At 35.1% G+C, this 20,833-nt stretch overlaps 1 protein-coding gene and 1 non-coding gene across 12 annotated transcripts in view; one reads left to right on the forward strand and one right to left on the reverse strand.

Annotated features, from left to right (window-relative positions):
- Positions 1 to 20,833, reverse strand: part of Macrod2 (mono-ADP ribosylhydrolase 2) — a 2,131,419-nt gene that overhangs the window by 1,120,123 nt on the left and 990,463 nt on the right. The gene's annotated exons all lie outside the window — the stretch shown is intronic.
- LOC141423593 (U6 spliceosomal RNA) lies at positions 4,894 to 5,000 on the forward strand. Its single transcript, XR_012448438.1, has one exon. It is a non-coding gene; the product is annotated as a U6 spliceosomal RNA (small nuclear RNA).

A 20,833-nucleotide genomic window follows, 5' to 3' on the forward strand; every position in this document is an offset into this window, starting at 1 on the left:
TAGAAGGCTGTGTGAGCTCTAAAATGGTGGCATGGTGCTGGTCTCATGTCAAAAATGAGGTCCTACTTAAGGTCGTGAAGACATAGATAATGCTTTTTATTTTGTCTGACAAGGAATTCAAAGCTCACACTGTATTTTTTTTTCTTCTTTTACTTTTACCTTTGCCACTCTGACCATCATTATAGCCTACCCCTCAACAGTGCTGAATTTCTTTAGAGGAGTAGGTTGCTTCAAAATTTATAAAAGTTTGAACTCTCCAATCTTGGAATAAAAGCATCAAGTGTAGTGTTTTTGTAAAGTTGAGGTTAAAACAACAAAGGAAACATAAGCTTGCCAATAACAAGAAATAGACACTTGCTTCTAAATTAACATTTGGTTGGAAGTCAGGAGATAAATTTTCAGGAAACAATTCATAATTTAGCAGAAACACTTTTTTCAGTGAAAGAAAAACAGGGAGGAAAGGAGATATCCCTGTGGCCCTAAAGGTGGAAAAAATTATGGAAAAAAATTAAAGTGGGAAAGAGATTTCTTCAGTTTATCGTCCATTTCAAGAGCTTAATGCCTTAAAATCAGGGAAAAATGTGGTCTGATTATAATAAAAACCCAAGAGGGATATTTAAGCTCATGCTATAGTTTTGCCCAGAAGGACAGAAAGTATTCTCTATAGAAATTTGGGATAATAATGAATAATTCTTATAATTAGACCTCTCTCATCTGAGTCCAGAATGGCAAGTGTGAGAAGACACACACCTAGGGTGATGATGGTTTTCCTTCACTTGTCTCCTTATTAGTGTGAGAAGCTGATCAGTGGGACCAGAAAGCACCTGAGGAGCTTCTGTAATCCCAACGCAATCTTTAGGAGAGTTTTATAAATCTTACATAATGTCATGATGACAGATTTTTGCCAAGAACCTTACATATTTTTGGCTTCTTTGGGGAATGATCAACTTAAGAGGTGTATTTTTAAACTTATCTTAGTAAAGTATCCAGAGACCCAAGATCAGCCTGACCCAGGCTATCCCCAGTGACCAGGGCCAACACCCATAATGAATAGACCAGGATTCAGAGAGGAGGGATATTAATGCTGGCTTTTTCTTGAAGAAAGCCCCTGATTTTTGCTTGGCTGTGCAACCAGATTGTGCACTCAAAATTCAAATGCTTCAAATACAATCATTATTTCACCAAAATCCAACCCACTGAACCCCACATGTTGTCCTGTTTCCCTGCCTGAAGACAGCCAGTTTCACAGAGCTACTACATTTCCTAGCCAAATTAGGTTTTCACTACTCAAATTTCCAACTCCTCTTCCACCAAATGGAAAAGGAAAAACAAAGGGAAAGTGCATCTAGCCATGATTCAAAACTCATAAGCTTTTCAAAAAGTAAATGGGTTATCACATAGTCCCTTAAAAGTGACAGTGAGCATGCTTATTAAAAATACAAATAGCCAGATGCCAGTGGCTCATGCCTGTGATCCTGGCTACTCCAGAGGCAGAGACAAGGAGGATCTCCATTTGAAGCCAGCCTGGGCAAATAGTTTATGAGACCCTATCTCAAAAAAATTGTTAAAAGACTTGGTGGAGTGGCTCAAGGTGTAGGCCCTCAGTTCAAACCCCAGTACTTCAAAATAAATAAAAATATACATACATACATAGATGTAGATAAATACATAAATTAAATAAAAATAAAAAATATAAATGAACAGGGGCTGCCATATGTATAGCTCAGAAACAGCACAGGCTTAGCATGTGCAAGGCCCTGGATTCAATCCCCAGCACCCAAAAACAACTAAATAAATAAACTGACTTCAGTCATGATACACTACTCACTTAAGTACATTTTACTAAGCTACATGCCTGTGGTTGATGCCTACTTTTCCCACTACATGAAAGAAGTGGTCCTCCTTTTCAGCACCAAGTAACTTTTAGCTCTTAAATTAAATTACTTCTACCTGATAATACAGTTACCTATACTGGTGTGTCCTCAAGGCATACATCAAGATGGTGTATTAGAAGAGGATCCAAGATGGTGTATTAGAAACAAGCAGCACTTTCCAGGTAGGAGTCAAAGCACCCAGAAAACAGTTTCTCAGCAAGGTGATTGACTGAAAGGATAAACTGAAGTTAAGATTGGACAGAGACTTGGACTGACCCAGAGATTCTAGTTATTTTAACAAAGAACACATCAATGCTGAACCTACAGTGGCCTGGCAAGTATGGCAGAAGGAGAAGAAATAGAAGGATAAAAGAGAGACATAGTGGGAGAACACTGGCCCAGAAAGAGATGCAGAACAGAAAGGCAGGCTGACCTTTGCTAATCTTGGAGCTATATTGTGAGCTGATGCTTGAGAATAGCTCTCCTTTTTTCAATGTAAAAGCCATGCGCTGTACCTTGGAACCATTTTGAAAAGGCTGTGCCCAAGGTTGCTACTTTGGGAAATGGTCCCTATATTTTCCTTTTCCTTGGAACTCACAGAAAGTATTGCTATGCTGTCCTTGTGAGTATCTACCTTATAGCCCAGTGTGACCCCCGCAAAATACCACTGAAGAAAGAAATATATATGCAGTAGGACTTGGATCAAAGACAGGAGCAGAGTGAAGCTTGCTTTCCCTTTAAGACATATGGTTCCTATGACCAGCTAAAGAGTTTGGGAGACATACAAATGTCTCCCAAAACTGTGATTGCATGCAGATATTGGGCCTGGAAAAGCCATATAGTCATGTGTGGTAGAAAGCATGGGACCTGTTGTACCTGCTCTACCTAGGACAGTTTGCTACCCCACCCTGCATGTGGGTTTCATGGAGGCACCTGAGAGCCAGAGGTGGAGCAAAGCTCAGTGCTAAATCTGTCCCAGATAAACTCCAGCTTAGGTTCGATGCTATCTCATACTAGTGATTAGGAAAACAAAGTTATTCCAACCAGCTCCAGTCCAAAACTCTTCCCATTGAGCCTGTGTTCTCTTCAGGTGTCACATAACACAAGAAGACATAGAGAGAAATGAAGATTGGCAGAGGTAGTGAATATTGATGCTTGTTGTCACACCCACCCCAGTGGAGACAATACTTTTCTTTTTAATTAACAACTTTCTTTTTATGATTCTCTTTTGGGTTACTTTTGTTAATTTTTTTGTTGTTGTAACTCTTTCTCTCCTAAGAGTTAAATTATTTTTTTCTCTTTCTTTCTTTCTTTTTTTTTTTTTTTTTGTGATTATGGTCTCCATTTTCTCCTGTTTTCTTCCTTTTCACATTTTCAATATTCTAATTCTTTCATTTTTCCATCCCCCATTTTCTTCTCTCTTAATTATTTTTCTTTATTTAAAAAAAAAATCATCTCAAAAAAAATTTTGGGCAGTACTGGGGTTTGAATTCAAAGCCTCTCACTTGTAGGCAACACTCTACCAGTTGAGCCACTCCACAAGTCTTTTTTTGTGTTGTGATTTTTGTGTGTGGGGGGGGACTGTGGCTTGAACTCGGGGCTTTATACTTACAAAGCAGGTGCTAACAAAGAAGGTACTCTACTACTTGAACCACAATCCAATCCATTTTTCCTTAGTTGTTTTGGAGATAAGTCTCTCAAACTATTTGTCCAGACTGGCCTCAAACTGTAATCCTCCCAATCTCAGCCTCCCAAGGAGCTAGGATTACAGGCATGAGCCACTATTGCTTGGCCATGTTGAGTATTTTTGAGATACAGTCTTGCTTTTTACCTAGATTAGCCTTGAACTGCAATTCTCATGATCTCTGCCCCCTGAGTTGCTAGGATTACAGGTTTGCACCATCAGCATCCAGCATTAAAAGTTATCTTTTAAAAGTTCTTGTGTATATTATTTTTACCTTTATCAGTCCTATTGTTTTTGTTATAATCGTGGATGCTATAGTTAGAACATGGTTGTAACTCTATTTCTACATCTTGTTCTATATAAAAAGATATATTTCTATATCTTGTTACTGTTGTTTTCCCCTTTCTACATAGTATATTTAGCATGACATTTAGAGTATACTGTGTAGGTGATCTGCCACTGAAGTACACCCCTAGTCTACCAAAGACTCATCACACCTTGCTCCACACACGACCCATTCTGTTTGAACTCCAATAAATACTTTCATTCAAAGAGTAGGGAAGATTAAAAACCTCAAGCTAACAACCAGGTTGAAAGTAGGCAGTTCTGTGGGGGAGGAAGTTTTGAATACCTGCTTCTGGTCATCTATTCCTACAGTAACAACAGAGAGAAGCAACAAAAAGACTGTGGACATTGTGCCTACAAGGGATTGCAACATAGGTCACACTCATACCACTTCAGTATGTACATTCTTGAGAACACTTGAGGAATAATTACAGAGTTTATACTCCATATGCACTGCTGTCTACAACACATCTGCATACTCTACTAAAAGTAACTACTCTTCTGAGACATTCAGGGAAAGCAGGACCCTTGGGTTACAACAGAGTACACTGTGTCAAAATACAATAATCTCCACCAAAGACACAGCAGGGAAACTATACTATTAAATAGTTTTAAATGTATTTGAAACTTTATCACAATCCAATATCTCAGGACACATCATCAAGGGAAGGATTTTTTCCTCAAATGGCTCCCACATAATTTAGAAGAGATATCCATCCCAACAGATACATTAATCTCAACATCAGAATATAAGAAATATGAAAAAGTAAGGCAACATAATTCCCCCAAAATTCATAATCCTCTAGCAACTGACTCCAAAGATACCGAAGTAATTGAAAGGCTGGATAAAAAATTCAAAGGAATGATTTTTTTTTAAAAGATCTATGAATTCTAAGAAAATACAGAAAAACAAACAAATGAGTTAAGGGAGATAATGCAAGATATGAATGGCAACTTCAATAAAGAGATAGACTTTGAGAAAACAAATAGGTGCTCACTTTGGCAGCACATATAGTAAAATTGAAATGATACAGAGAAAAGTAGCATGGCCCCTATGCAAGAATGACATGGAAATTTGTGAAGCAGTCCATATAAAAAGAAAAAAAAACAAACAGAACTCTTAAAAATGAAAAGCTCAGTAAGTCAAATAAAAAAAATTATTGTAAATCCTCATCAATAGACTAGATCAAACAGAAGAAAACATTTAACGGTCTGAAGACAAGGTGGAAGAATTTAAACATTCAAACAGTAATAGAGAAAAATAAATTACAATCACAGCCCTCAAAACTTCTAGGACACAATTAAAAGAACAAACTTACATATGTTAGGTATAGAAGAAAATGCCAACGTAAAAACTAAAGACAGAAATTTTCTGCTCTAAAATAACAGCAGAAAATTCCTCAAACCTCGGGAAAGATATGGACATCCAGGTGCCAGATGCATGTAGAACCCCCAAAGAGACATGAATACAAGCCTGCTGTGGTGGTATACACTTAAAATCTCAGCTACTTAGGAGGCAGAAGAAAATTGTATGTTCAAGGCCAGCCTGGACAAAGGTAAAAAGACTCTGAATCAAAACAAAATACAAACAATAGGGCTGGAGTGTGACTCAAATGGTAGAGTGCTTGCCTAGCATTTGAGAAGATCTGAGTTCAATCTCTAGTACCCAACATACAAAAAAAGACATGACAAAAAAGAACCTCCCCAGGACATATTATAGTTAAAATGTCAAAGATACAGAACAAAGAATGAATACTGAAAGCTGTGAGAAGCACCAACTCACTTATAAAGGCAAATATATCAGAATAGCAGCATATTTCTCAACAGAAACTCTAAAGGCAAGAACAGATAATTAAATGATGTATTTGAAACACTGAAAGAAAATAAATATCAACCTAGACTACTATATCCAGCAAAGTTATCCTTCCAAATTAAAGGAAAGATAAAGACCTCCAAGACCTGAGTGTTCTGGAGCACACCTGTAAACCTAGTAAATGTAGCACTCAGGATCTTGAGGCCAATCTAGGTTACATAGCAAGACCATGTCTCAAAAAAAAAAAATTCCGAGATAAGCTCAAAGGACCTCATGACATTAATTCAGCATTACAGGAGATGCATAAAAGTAGTCCTACATAGAGAAGAGGAAGGTAAATGGTAAACACAACCACAAGAACACAGGAAAAAACAAATCTCAGTAGAAGAGTAAATAATCAAATGAGATTTAGTAAAGAACTGAATGTTAGATAAAGAACAAAATGATAGGAATTAGTACATAGCTTAAAATAAAACATGGTCTTTCTTAAAAACCAAGATCTAACTCTTGGCTGCCTGCCAGAAATATACCTCACTGATAAGAGTCACACAGACTGAAAGTGAACAAATGAAATCCATAAGCAGTGAGGAGAAGATACACTCATAGCCAACAAGACAAAATTGGTCAGAAGATACAAAGAAGGTCACTACATATTGGTAAAAGGAATAATATATCAAGAAAGTGACATTATAAATATATGTGCACTGCACATTAGTATACCCAGTTTCATAAAACAAACACTACCATACATAAAGGGACAGATCCTAATAAAGTAATAGTGGATGACTTTATTACCTCACTTTAATAATAGATCATTCAGACAAATATCCAACAGATAAATTTCAGCATTAGACTATATACTATAAATCAAATAGATTTACTGGGCATCTATAAAATATTCCATCTAACAATTGCAGAATACACATTGTATCCAGCAGCTCATGCAACTTTCTCCAAATAGATCATATTTTAAGCAATAAAGTAAGTTTTAATGAATACAAAAACACTGAAATCATTTCTCCTGTGAGAAATGATTTCATATCAGATCATTATGGAATGAAAACAGAAATCAACAGCAAGAGAAGCTATAGAAACTATGCAAATTTTTTTTTTCTGTACTGGAGCTTGAAGATTCCTACTCTTATGAAGGGAAATACTCATTCTTTTTATTTATTTATTTGGTGTTACTGGGGTTTGAACTCAGAGCTTCATGCTTGCTAGGCAGGTACTCTATCGCTTGAGTCAAACCTTCAACTGACCAATACACTATTGAATGATCATTGTATCATTGAAGAAATCAGGATTCAGGGGTAAATTTAAAATTCAAAGAATCAAATGAAAAATGGAAACAGAACGTATCACAATCTGTGGATACAGCAAATACAGTTCTAACAGGGAAGTTTATAGCTGTAAGTACCTACATTGAAAAAACAGAAAAATCATTAGGTCTCAAATAACCTAATGACATGCATCTCAATGCTTTAGTAAAACAATAACAAGCCAAATTCAAACCAGTAGAAGGAAAGAAATTACAAAGACCATAATTGAAAGTAATGAAATAGAGTTTGAAAGAACAATACAAAACACCCAGAAAACATAGATTTTATTCTTTGGAAAGATAAACAAGACCAAGAAACCCTTTCCTAAACTAACCAAAAGAAAGAGAAGGCATAAATTAATAGAACTAGAGATGAAAAGAGGAATAACAGATTCTACTGAAATCCCAAGCATAATAAGGGAATGTTTTAAAAACTTGTACTCCAATAAATGGGAAAATTTAGAATAATTAGATAAAGTTCTAGACACATATGGCCTACCAATATTGAACCAAGAAGGCATAAAAAACTGAAAAACAGATCAATAACAAGTAATGGGATTGATGCAGTAATAAAAAAAAAAGTGTCCTAACAAAGAAAATCTCAGGACCAGAGAGATTCACTGCTGAATTCTATTAACAGAAGTACTCTTCAAACTATTCCATGAAACAGAAAGGGAAGAAACAGTTCCAACTTGTTCCATGATGCCAGTGTTACCATGATGCCAAAGTAGGAGAAAGACATAATCTAAAAACAAAACTATTGATCAATATCATTGATGGACACAAAAATCTTCAACAAAGTACTTTATGCCAATGTATGAAAATAGAACTATGAAACCTGTGAAAATTGTCTTAACAAGGGGGAGGAGGCCTAAGGGGAAGACATAGAGGGGATGAATTTGATCAGAGTATATTGCATGCATTTATCATAATAAATTCTCTTTGTACCAATAATATACACTAATATCTTCAAGAGAAAACTTGCAAGCCAAATTCAACAAAACATTAAAACAATCACATACCATTATCAAGTTTGTTTCATTGTAGGGATTCAAGGTTGGTTCAATATATACAAATCAAAAGAATGTAATATGGTACTTAAATAGAATCAAGGACAAAAATAACATGACTATTTCAATAGGTGTTGAAAAACCATTTGACAAAATTCAATATTCCTTCATGATAAAAGCCCTGAAGAAACTAGGTAGACAGCTATATATGATGAATCCGTAGCCAACCTAATACTGAATGGAGGAGAATTGAAACAATTTCTTCTAAAAATTGAACAAGACAAATACACCCACTCTTACCACTTCTATTCAATGTAGAAATTGAAATTTTAACCAGAGCAATAAGGTAAGAGAAAGCTATCAATCAGAAAGGAAGAAGTTCAAATTATCCCTATTTACAGGTGATACAATCCTATACTTTCTGATATCAATCAGAAAGGAAGAAGTCAAATTATCCCTATTTACAGGTGATACAATCCTATACTTAGAAGACCCTAAACCAAAAGAATTTAAACCTTATAAATGAATTTGACAAAGTAGCAAGATACAAAATCAACATATAAAAATCAGTACTTTGTTTTATACACCAGTAACAAACCCACTGAGAAAGAAAAAAAGAATACAATTCCATTCACAATAGCCTCAATAAGAATAAAATAACCAGTAGTAAAATTAATTATGGAGGTGAAAGACCTCTACAATCAAAACTATAAAACACTGAAGAAATTTAAAAAGACACTGAAAGATGGAAAGATTTCTCATATTCATGGATTAGCAGAATTATTATTGTGAAATGGCCATGTAACTGAAAGTGATTTGTAGAATCGATGCAATCCCCACCAAAATTACAATGATGTTCTTCACAGAAATAGAAAAAAAAATAGTACATGTGGAAGCCCAAAAGACCCTGAATAATAAAAGCAATCCTGAGTAAGAAGAGTAATACTGGAGGTATCACAATACTTGGCTCAAATTATACTAAAGAGCCATAGTAACCAAACCTGCACGGTACAGGCACAAAAGCAGACACATGCGCCAATGAAACAGAATGGAGAGCCCAGCAATAAACTCACACAGATATTGCCATTTGATTCTTCTAAAGGTGCCAAAAACAGAGAAACAACATCATCTTTAACAAGTGGTTCTGGGAAAACTAGATATCCACATATAGAAGATAGAAACTAGATTCCTGTCTCTTACCATGTACTAAAAACATTTCAAAATGTATCAAATACCCTAATTTAAGACCTGAATCTTTTAAACTACTAGAGGAAAATACCTGAGAAATGCTTCAAATACAGGCATAGGCAGTGACTTTTCTGAATTGGTCAACAATAACTTGGGAAATAATAGCAAGAAATAACAAATGGAATTGTATCAAATAAAAAAGTTTCTGCAAGAAAATGAAACAATTAAGAGTGAAGAAACAGCCTCCAGCTATATTGTTCCATGATGCCAGTGCTGAGTTACATTGAAAGGACCCAGTGCTGGTAAAAGGGGGAGATGAAGAGGGACTCCTTTCTCTGGAGAGAGGGATTTTGGAAAGCATGCTCTCAACTAAAGTGTGCAGTCACCTTTTTATGTTAACCCAAAGTCCCATAGCTTTCTCCTCTTTGGATTAGAGAGGGCAGGTGGGAAATCAGCTGAGCATCAGCTGACTGTGCTTTTCCCATAGCTTTTCTACCCAGGCAGGTAACAAAAACCTGATAGCTAATAATGATACTGTCAAAGAGAAGTGGAAAAGCAGAACAGAATGAGGAGCAAGTATGTGTTTTATAGGCAAAGTTTTGAAATGATTACTATAGTCAAACTAATCAACATATCCATCACTTCAGACAGTTACCTTTTTGTGCAGAGAATAAATAAGATGTTCTCTCTTAGCCAATTTCAAGTGTGCAAAAAATACTTTACTATTACCTATGGTCACCATGTTGAACATTAGTTCTCTATAACTTCATCTTACAATCGCAAGTTATTTTCCCCACCCTTTTTCCTGAGTTTCGCTTTTTTAGATTTCACATATAAATGAGATCACATAGTATTTATCTTTCTGGCTTAACTCCACTTAGCATAATGACCTCCAGGTCCATCCACATTGTTACCAAATGGAGAGATTTTTTTTTGTAAGGCTGAATATAAGTCCATTGCATGTATCTACCACATAATTCGTGTGTTTTTAATGAGGACTGGGATCACTTTTGTGAAGTACCTACTATATACTCAAAATACAATAGACAACTATTATAAATACAATAATGCAACTATTGTGTTTATAAAAATGGAACAATTTAGGAAAGAGATGATACACAAGGTCTCTGAATTACAAAACATGTAGTTACATGACTCAAGGTCATTTGTTCTAAAGAAGCCATAAGAGGCAAAAGTGAAGCTCTTTAAATCAACTATTAAACTATTATTCAGGGAAGTTAATGTTAAACAACAATCACCTGAAATATTAAAGCTCAAACTGGTACAACAAGGAGTCAGCCATACTTACAAGAGCACTAAAGGAATAAAAGTTTGATGAGTTGACTTGACTAAGGTGAAGAAAAATTAAGAAACTGTCTAAGGGCTCCATAGTTTGAGAACCACCATAGGAGGGGTCCATGAGCAAAGGTCCATTGCCAAAGCTTAGAAGAATCACATGGTAGGAGATAAAGTAGGTGAACTTCCATTGTTGCATCAAAGCTAGCTCTAGGTACTGAGTACAGTTTTAGTGCTAACCAAAATTTCTCCTTGAAAATTAAAATGTATGGTATGTGCAACAGCTCTCCAACAAGAATATTTGATTAAATAGAACATACCATTCCTTGGTTATGTTAGATAAGCTGGAGTTTACTGTTCTTGCATTCATGAACTCCCACTTGAACAAGTCTGAACACAAGACACTTGAAAGTTCCCATGAAATGATGCCTTGGGCTTTTGCAGGTGAATTTAATCATTACCATATTATTAAAATGATGAAAGACATGTTAAAATTGTGTTCTTTAAAGCCAACATCAGCTATAGGAAATTCCAGTTTCTTCTATTCTGTCAATAACACCTACCATAAAATACTAAAGGGCTTATTTTTGACAGAAGCTTCTTCAACAGTTGTTTTTATGTTTGAAGGTGATGATTTTATTTAACAAAACAGCCAAGAGGTGTTTGGAGCTTCCCATCTCATTAGTGCAACTAATACTTCATTCCATCATTCATATATCTAGATTTTTATCACAAATGATACATTATTCTTTCACCTAGAAAGACCAAATAACATTCAAAGAGCAATCCTTAACTTCCTCCTTACCCCCCCCCATATTATAATTTTGGGAAAAACTGCCTGAAGGGAAGTTTTGAAGATATAGAAATCAAACAATCTCTTTTGCAAGTCTACAAAGTTTTATAAACCAGAATGAATGCTTATAAGGATACTCACAGAATTTGAGTTTTGAGACCTTTAATGCCTACATTGGTGAATAAATTACTGTAACAATAAACAGTATGAATAGTAATTCACTTGGCATTCCTAGCACATTTAGTTTCTATTGTTATCACAACCAAAGAGTTCTAGAATTGAAAACACTTTATTCATTTAAGTGTCTTCTTTGTGGCTGCAACATAGTTTGCAGGTGGGAAAAAAAAACAGTGGCTGTTAGAATTAATTAATTCCCAGAAAAAGTAAGATTGCCTTTAGTGGCAAAAGAAATAAAATAATATGTGCTTGATTGTGTGTATGTATATAGATAGATAGTTATCTGATAGTATACTCATTTAAAAGAAACAACCCTACTTATTAGTGTAATTAAAAAATACTGTATGTTTTAAAAGGGTGTTGAAACTGTTAGTTAATAAGAGCTCTTTAGTCGATCTAATGCTTCTATGACAGTTCTTGCTTTACAAGTTGACTGCTTGATACTTTTATTTTTTCTGTTTCTTGTGATCTAGTTAAAGATATCTGGGATACATAGTTTGATTTGATTTCTATATTCTCAAAACTTCCTTTCAGGCCATTTTTCCCCAGGTTATAAAATGGGGAGTAAGGAGGAAGTTAAGGATTCTTTGAATGTCATTTAGTCTTTCTAGAAAGAAGAACAATGCATTCACTTGTTTTTCCCAATTATTTCCTATAGCCTTAAGAAAAATGCCTCAAAGCCTCTGTTCTCTGAAATTCTGCCACACCTAAATGACCCTGTTACTATTACATTCTAATAATTTTATTAACAACAAATCTAATGATTTGATTCTTCTCCCATGTCAGGGGCTGCTTGACGATAAAATTGGTTTTTATTCATCTTTGCAGCAATACAAATATGCAAGAGCATGAAGGTTAGAAGGTGCTCAGTAAGTGCTATTTTATGAATGAGTAAAGGGATAAATGCATGTAGCACTTGGTGGTGTTTCATATTCCTTTTATCTCAATCAGGTGTCCTATTTTCCCTAAAGACTTTGGAAAGCTGAAGTTCATAGGTCCGTGCTATCCACCGCCTTTTGAAACATCTTGTTTGGCTCATAGTGTTAGCACTGCTGTGTGCACGTGTACGGGTGCTATTTTATAATTGGATTAGTTTTGAAATTGAAAGATTTCATATTTTTAAAAGAGAGATATTTCAGGTTTCTCTTGAAAGGTGAAACAGTAGTGGACCCAAATTCTTGCCTGGTTATAATCTGCTGGAATGGAGCAGAACCTGTCCAATCTAGAAAGTTCCAGTTTAATAGTGCTCCCTATTGTCTTCAGGATACTGATGCAAATCATCAGGGTCCATGGCACCTTCTTACACCATGACCACTTTGCTCATTAAGGCTATCTTCTTGGTCTCTGAAGGCATCTGAGTTTGCACCTACATCAGACCTAGGTTCTATCCCATCTTATGTGTAACAGGCTGAGTATACAATGGAGTTGACTAAATGCTGGAGGATAGTGAAACACTCAATGATGATAATATGAAAACAAACCATTAAGGTAATATGTTTAAGAAATTGTCATCATTTCACACAAAAAAAAAATCCCACTAGAAAAGTCACAGTTTAGTTTTTTAAGCATTTGTTTTCAAATTGATTTAGTCAAACTAAAAAAAGAAAGAGAAAACAAAACAAAAATGACAAAGGACAAACCATACTGCAACTTTAAGCCAGTGGCAAAATAATAATAATAATAACACATTTTAAAATGCCACAGTTGAATTCCTAGTCTGGGTCTGGGACTCAGCCATTTGGCCCTGAACATTTTAGAGGAAATCTGGACAGACACTATCTCTTAACCAAAAGTAAACAACAAATATGACAGAGTAGAGTCCTGGGCTACTCACCTCCAATCCCTCAGGCTGTGGTGCTCAAAAGGATGGAGAAAATTGACTGCCCAGTGCCTGAGTAATTGAGTGTTGAGTGGACTGCCCTTGGCCAGAAGCACCTTTAGAGATGACTTGGTAGTTTATCAAAGGAACATTTACTCACTGCCAGCTATAATTCTAAGGATTTCTGGGTCCTTCCCTTTCCCAAACTGTCATTTTCTACTGGTGTTGAGACTTTTTTACCTGCTATCTATCTAAACTTCTCTGTTCAGAACCCCACTATTCCTTTTTTTTTTTTTTTTCCTCGCAGTACTAGAAATTAGAGTTTGAACTCAGGGTTTCACATTTATGAAGCAAGCCATTTATCACTTGAAGTGTACCCCAGCCCTTTGGTTTTTATTTTGTTTTTCAGATAGGGTCTCGCTAACTTTGCCCTGACTCACCTCGGACTAGCAATCCTCATGCTTCCACCTCTCTAAAAGCTGGGATTACAGGCAGGGAGCTGCAAAAGATTTTGTAATCAAAAGCATTTACCAGACTTTTCATTTTCTTCTCACATTTCTAGATGGCATTTTTACATCAAATTCAAATTGCAGAACAGCCCTGGGTAGTTCAATGGGAGATATTGGTGTGCTGGCTTTTCTCTGTTACTCCTATAACCACTCCACACTTCTCTGTTTTACTTTTTGCTGAGTGAACATGACACCTACACACTCTTTCAACTTGCTCCCTTATTAACTGCCTCGTGGTATAATAAAGGGCCATAGCAGAATAGGTGGTGGAAAGAGAGATCAAAAATGCTTTCCCTCCTGTAATCCACCTTTCCTCCATGGCTATAATTTTGAGTGGCTACCTCCCTTGGAGACCATCACACTAAGGCATCCCTTCTGCTTGCAGAAGGTCTGGAAGACTTTCATTTATTCTTTTTTTCATTCAATTGAGTGCCAACTATGTTCAGGGAGTATGGTAGATGCTATATATCTAAGTTGTTAAAAAAAAGGTATTGTATGCATGTATATAACAATAGGTATATAGCATATATTTGTGTACTTATATGTATTTGCTTATAGGTATTCATGTTTGTGTATATTATATTCTCTTATTTAACGCCTAAAACAACTCTTGGATTATCTTACACTCCCTGTGGTAAGAACAATCATACCTGTTACCTTCTTGATGGCTCAAAATGAAAAGGTTTTATTTTTCTGAAAATTTATATGCAATTAAACTTTCAAGATTAAATCATATTTTAATCACATTGAAAGACAACTTACTTTTGAAGAAGCCTCTTAAGTGTATGCTGGATAACTGGTTGAGGCAAATAACTCTTCCATAAAGATTAATTATACCTTAATGTATCTGCTTTCTAAGCTAAGATTTGTATATTTGGCTTTTCTTTCAGATTTTGAAGTTTGACCTTTACAAATAATATATCTTACTAAGCCCTCACTTCAGCTGTCAGTTAAGGAAATAAATCTTCAATGGTCTATAGACTAGGGCATTTATTGTTGCTGCACAGGTGACTTTTATTGCTTTAGACTTTTTTGTTAAGTATCACAACATTTATTTTCTATTATCTGAGAAACATGACAGTAAATCTGTGACGTTTAGGCACAATAGGAACATGAATAAACTTTTTAGTTTGTAATTTTGTTATCTCTGACTAGGATACATGACAAAATATTTTTGTAAGATGTAACTTTTTCTGATCAGTATCATTTATTATAAAGACATAAGGGAAATGAGATCTTATTTATTGCACATAGAACATCTATTCTCACAGTTGAATGTTACTAATTATGATGTAAAGTCTACCCCAAAAGTTTACCCCAGGGGCAAATGGCCATGAAATTTAAGGGCAGTTGACCTAAATATGGTAGCAAAGTCTCCTCCCTCATACCATTTTCATTTACACACACACACACACACACACACACACACACACACACACACACACAATTACCATAGCAGATAACATCTGGTTGCATGTAATCTGAATTCATCTGAAATCCCAATGTAAACAAGCTCACCAATAGCAAGGGGCAGTTAAACATTCCACTGGCTTTAGATAATTGAAACCATCTTCTAAAAAATTGCCTTCAATTATCGGACTCTAGGAAAGAAGCAGACAGCTTCTGGCAAAGTACCAGAAAGGGCAAGGGGAAGAGGACAGAGGAAAACAGAGAGAGAGAGAGAGAGAGAGAGAAAATACAAAGTCTATTTTCCAGAATACAATGGAAGATTATTAAATAGTTACTGCATTTGTAAGATAGCATGGTTAATGTCATGCCCACCCAAAAGATATTTTTAGTGGGAACACAGGATTAGAGCCTTGAAAGCCACCATCATGTACTTTCATTTCAGATTCTTGCTTTCAAGCAGTAATATCTCTAAAACATCATAGGCAGAGTTTTTTTTTTAATCTGATCTTCAAAAAATTTCAAAGAAAGAAACTTCATAATTTGCCAGTGATTAACATTTCTTTTCATTTCTTACATCTTGCAAACATGTGTGTGAACCACTACTTATAACTATTTAGTTATATACATTTAGGTATTGAATTTATAAACTGCATACATGTGTAAAATTAAAAAGTTTTCTGGTTTATAGTATAGATTGCATTAAGGGTATTATAGCTTACTTATGAAAAGGCTATTAAATCATTTCATGTTTTTAAAGTCTTTTCCATCATATCTAATCCCTGGAAATGGTGAGACAAAACAATTTGCTTAAATCCTCTTACATCTTTAAAGGCTATATCACATTACTTTGGATTAATTATATGGCAACAGTCAACTAGTCAACCCTTATGTCAACCTACTGGATTACTATATTATCAATGATAACAAAGTTTTGATGGTAATTTGAACCATCTGCAAAAAATACATCAAAGCTATTGAGTTTTGGAGTTAGACAATCCAGTCTACTCACTTCTAATTAAAATGTAAGAACAATATGCATTTTAGCTAGCTTCCAGACAGATGCATTAAAACACCTAAATTCTCCAGACAAAGACACCATTGTCTTATTTATTTTGTGATCAAGAACACTGAACCAATTCTAATGCAATACTGTAATCTTGCTATAAAGAATGTAGTATGTCAGAAATTCATATTTTAAGAGATTTTACTTAACAAAAGTGACCTAAAGTCACTTAACCCAAATGAAAAGAGTTGTTTTGTTTACCATATAGCCTTAATAAGCTGTAGCCATTCAAAAGAAATGACTCATACAGCTCTTACTACAACTTATGAGTCCATATATGTGTTAACAATTATTTCTACCTTCTCCACCAGTCCCCATATGCCCAATGTTACAGGAATCATGAATGTTTAATACATAAGACTCTATTCAGTTACAATGGACTCTGGTCCATGTCAACTAAAATACTTTCCCTTTGTCTTTATGATTTATAGATTTACCTAAATCTTCATTCAAAGAAGTTAAATTTATTTTGAAGGAGAATTTGATGTGGAGTCTCTATCAGATCCGTTTTTGAAGAAGGAAAAGCATAAATAAGAACTTAATACATTGAAGGCTGGAAAGAAGGTAACTGGGTCATATCTTTTGAGGTAAGCATTATTGAAAACATTGTCTGTTTAAGCCCCATTTGCTCCTTTGCAAAGCACATAAAATAGATTCCTAAAGTCTATAAATTTTAAGGAAGCCTGATGAAAATAAAGGCTTTAGGAACTTAGTACAGAGGCTGAAGTGTTTCCTCACAGTGACACTTAACTGGAATCTAACCCAAGAACTCAGTATTTGTGTTTAATGTGTAGTCAGACTTCGAAAAAAGATGACACCAAGGTTGTTGTTATCATGGAACTCCCAGTAGAAAGGACTTCTGTCCATGTATAGGAAGTGACCAAGCATCTGGGAAATGGTGGGATGGTTGGGAGAAAGGAGGAACACTTGTGGTTATTGTTTTACCTTGCCATTTGCACTGATATCAGTTAAAGGTTAAGGACTAGGAAACATACGGTGTTGTACCAATTTCCCTTCCTCAGTAAGCCATCAAGAGCAACAGCAGGCCCAAAATACTGTACATAGGGCAAAAAACTTGTTTACTGCAGCCTTAGGAATTTCACATAGAAACTAAATAAATGTGGAAGAAAGGATAGTCTCACAGAAAGATATGAATCCTGCTCCTTCTTGGAATAAAATTTAGCTGTTGTTTTTCCTGTGATGTTTTGTTTTGAGATAGGGTCTCACTATGTAGCTCAGGATGGCCTTGAACTCTAAACGTTCTTCCTTAGCCTCCCCAGTGCTGAGATTATAGACATGTACAACATACCAAACTAGTGCTGTTTGTATTTTCATTTTAGCCATCTTTTAGTTCTATGACCTTTCTCTTGAGTAACCAATCAAATTAATGTGGGCAGTCTTAAAAGACAGCATGGTGGCACATGCCTCTATTCCCAGTACTAGGAATCAGGAAGATTGAGAGTTTGAGGCCTGCCTCACAAAAACAAACAAACAAACAAAACCACAACAACAACAAAACCCGCACCGAGCCCAAGGCTGCTAATTAGAGTTCTGGAATATTAAAATCACTTTATATGTTAAGAATAAGAATCATAGTTCTCATTTTTCTTAGCTTTTGCAAAAATGACCATATGTGGCTTTATTTAAACAAAGATCCCAGGTCCTGGTAAAGATGAGCCCCTATATTCAGAGATGACGAATCTGGAATTTCCAAAACAACCACCCTTAGGTTTTTAACTGACTCAAATCATGTTCCCCCTTCTGTAGCACTAGTCGAGCCATGCTCTTTCCAAGATCTAAATGGAACCTTTTTCATGTGTTGTTTATCTCCCACTTAGTAAATATAGACTGATTACATTACCAAAACCCTTTCAATGCCATCCAGTGCCTCCTCTCTGAAGCACAGAATTCACAACCTCATGTGAAATAGAAGACCAGATAACAGTCAGTGAACTGACCACCAGAACTTTCTGCTTCACCTAAACCTTACCAGTTGTTTTGTTCAAAACTGACCCAAGCATAGCTCCTTAAGATCCCAAGTGAAAATTCATTTCTCATTCATTTATTCTCAACAATAGTTAATATAAATCTTTTTAATATTTTTTAGTCTGTAGGAAAAAAATTACATCTTATCCATATTCTTATTGGGGGATGGTAACTCAATTTTGTTTTATTTCTTAAATTTATTTTTAACTGATACATAAAGATACAAATTTGTATATATTAATGGGGTAGCATGTGATTTTCCCATACATCTATACATTATATAATCAGGTTATACATAGCTATTGCTTCAAAGATGTATTACTTCTTTATGGCAAAACCACTCAAAAATCCTTTCTTCTAGCTTTTTGAGATATACAGTACACAGTTGCTATGGATAGTCACCCCCCCATGCAATAGCATGCATTCTTACTCCATCTAACTACAACTGAGTATCCACTGATCAACCTTTCCCCATCTTCTCCTCTAGCCAGATTCAAATCTACACAAAAAAGAGTTTCCTTCACCCAGAATACTTTTCAATTCTTAAAATATTTACAAGAGGTTAATGTTCAGAATACGTAAGGAACTAAAATAATTCAATATCAAAAAATAAATAAATAGCCCCATTTTAAATGGGCAAATGATCTGAACAGACATTTCTCAAAGGAAGATATATAAATGGCCAATAAGCATATGAAAATGTTTAGTATCACTAATTGTTAGGGAAATGAAAATCAAAGTCACTGTGAGATATCATTCTCACCACAGATAAGAAGACTGTTACAAAAAGAAAAAAATTAGCAATTCTCACAAGAATGCAGAGAAAGAGGAACTCTCATAAACTATTGGTGGAAATGTAAATTATTACATCTATTATGGAAAATAGTATAGAGGTTCCTAAAAAAAAAAAATTAGAACTGCTAGATGATCCAGCAATCCTACTACTGGGTATACATTCAAAGAAAAGGAAATCAGTATGAAGAGGTATCTTCACCTTCCATATTTATTGCAGCACTATTCAAAACAGCCATGACCTGGAGTCAACCTAGGTAGCCATAAAAGCTGCTTTTGCTGAAAAGCACCGACTTTACTTCCACCTATGAATTAACTAGAAGCAGGAGAAAAGTTTGGCACCCTTGCTTTCATTTTCTACCTGTCTTTGTCTAAGACATTATGTTAACATTATGTTGAGCCTGAGGAGGAAACCATCTTTCTCTTCCAACTCCAGACTGCAGTGAATTGATTTCTGAAACTTCTGTTCATGAGATTTCGCCATATATCCTAGGAAAGAATCTTAATAAAAACCATTTCGAAGCCTTAAGTAACTTGGCATCCCATGGAGAATCTAGTACATATCATTCATAACATATATATTCAATACATAATTGACGATGTGGTGAAACCCGGAAATTGTGCAAAAATGATGAAATGTATCTAGAGAGTAAACTTTTTTTGTTGTTGTTCTCTTATAATATAACCTAGTCCACAGCATTCTCTTCTTTAGAAATAGTCATTTTAGAGCCTGGCATACATTCAACAGTATCTTCTCTGTCCTATGTAGTTTTGGAAATACTTTCACATCTTGTAATTTATTCTTTATAACCTCTGGAATAGTGACTTTAAAAAAATCATCGTACATTAAACATAGATTTGATCTTGCAGAGCAGTCTGGAATTCAGAGCCAGGCCTAATGGAAAAAAATATGTGAACAAATTGTTTAATAACAATTATAGCAACAATCCTGATAATAATAGTAACACAATGCTTCCTGGTTACCAAGGAATATATTAATGTCTTTACCTTTAATTCTTAAAGGAACCCTAGGAAGCAGCTTTTACTATCATTCCAGTTTAGAAATTAGAAAGCCAAGGCTCTAGAAGATTAAACAAATTATCAGGAATTACTTGTTAGATGTGTAAGTCAAAAGTACTTGCCTTTAACAGCTAGAAATACTACTATGACTAGAGTTAAAAATGAGGTGGGACTTGAAAAGAAAATGAAGTAACTTTTTCTTATGGCTTTTAAATGGGCCATAAGACAATTCCCAAACTCTGGGAAGTAGCAGTTTCAGGAGAATGAAATATTTAACTATTTGAACTTCAGGATACTCACCTTTATTTTTATACTGGACTTCTGGGCAAGTGTGTCAAAACAAACAAAAAACTCAGTTCAGAATACACCTAATATAGCCATACCACCTAAATGACCTTAGGGTCCTAAAATAAACTCACTGTCAAATCATACATTATATATTTGCAGGCCATACAACTTTTTTGCTTCTGAACAAGGATTTAGTTTCAGGGTCTCCTAAAGAGTCTGAAGAGGTGTTGAGGCAGGAAGTGAACCTGGAACATCAATCAGAAGCAACTTTGCCAGGATGAGCCTTAACCATCCTATATATTACAACAGCTCAACTTTTAAACTCTTTAGGTTTATGTTTTGAAACTAAGAATAAGATTTTTTTAAACCGCTTTTGCTGCTTTCCAAGTTTCTTGGAGCCTTTTCATAAACACCTAAGGTGAAAAATCATTTGTGAAATGCCTCCTCT

Source organism: Castor canadensis, chromosome 5, assembly GCF_047511655.1.
Source record: "Castor canadensis chromosome 5, mCasCan1.hap1v2, whole genome shotgun sequence".
NCBI lineage: Eukaryota > Metazoa > Chordata > Mammalia > Rodentia > Castoridae > Castor > Castor canadensis.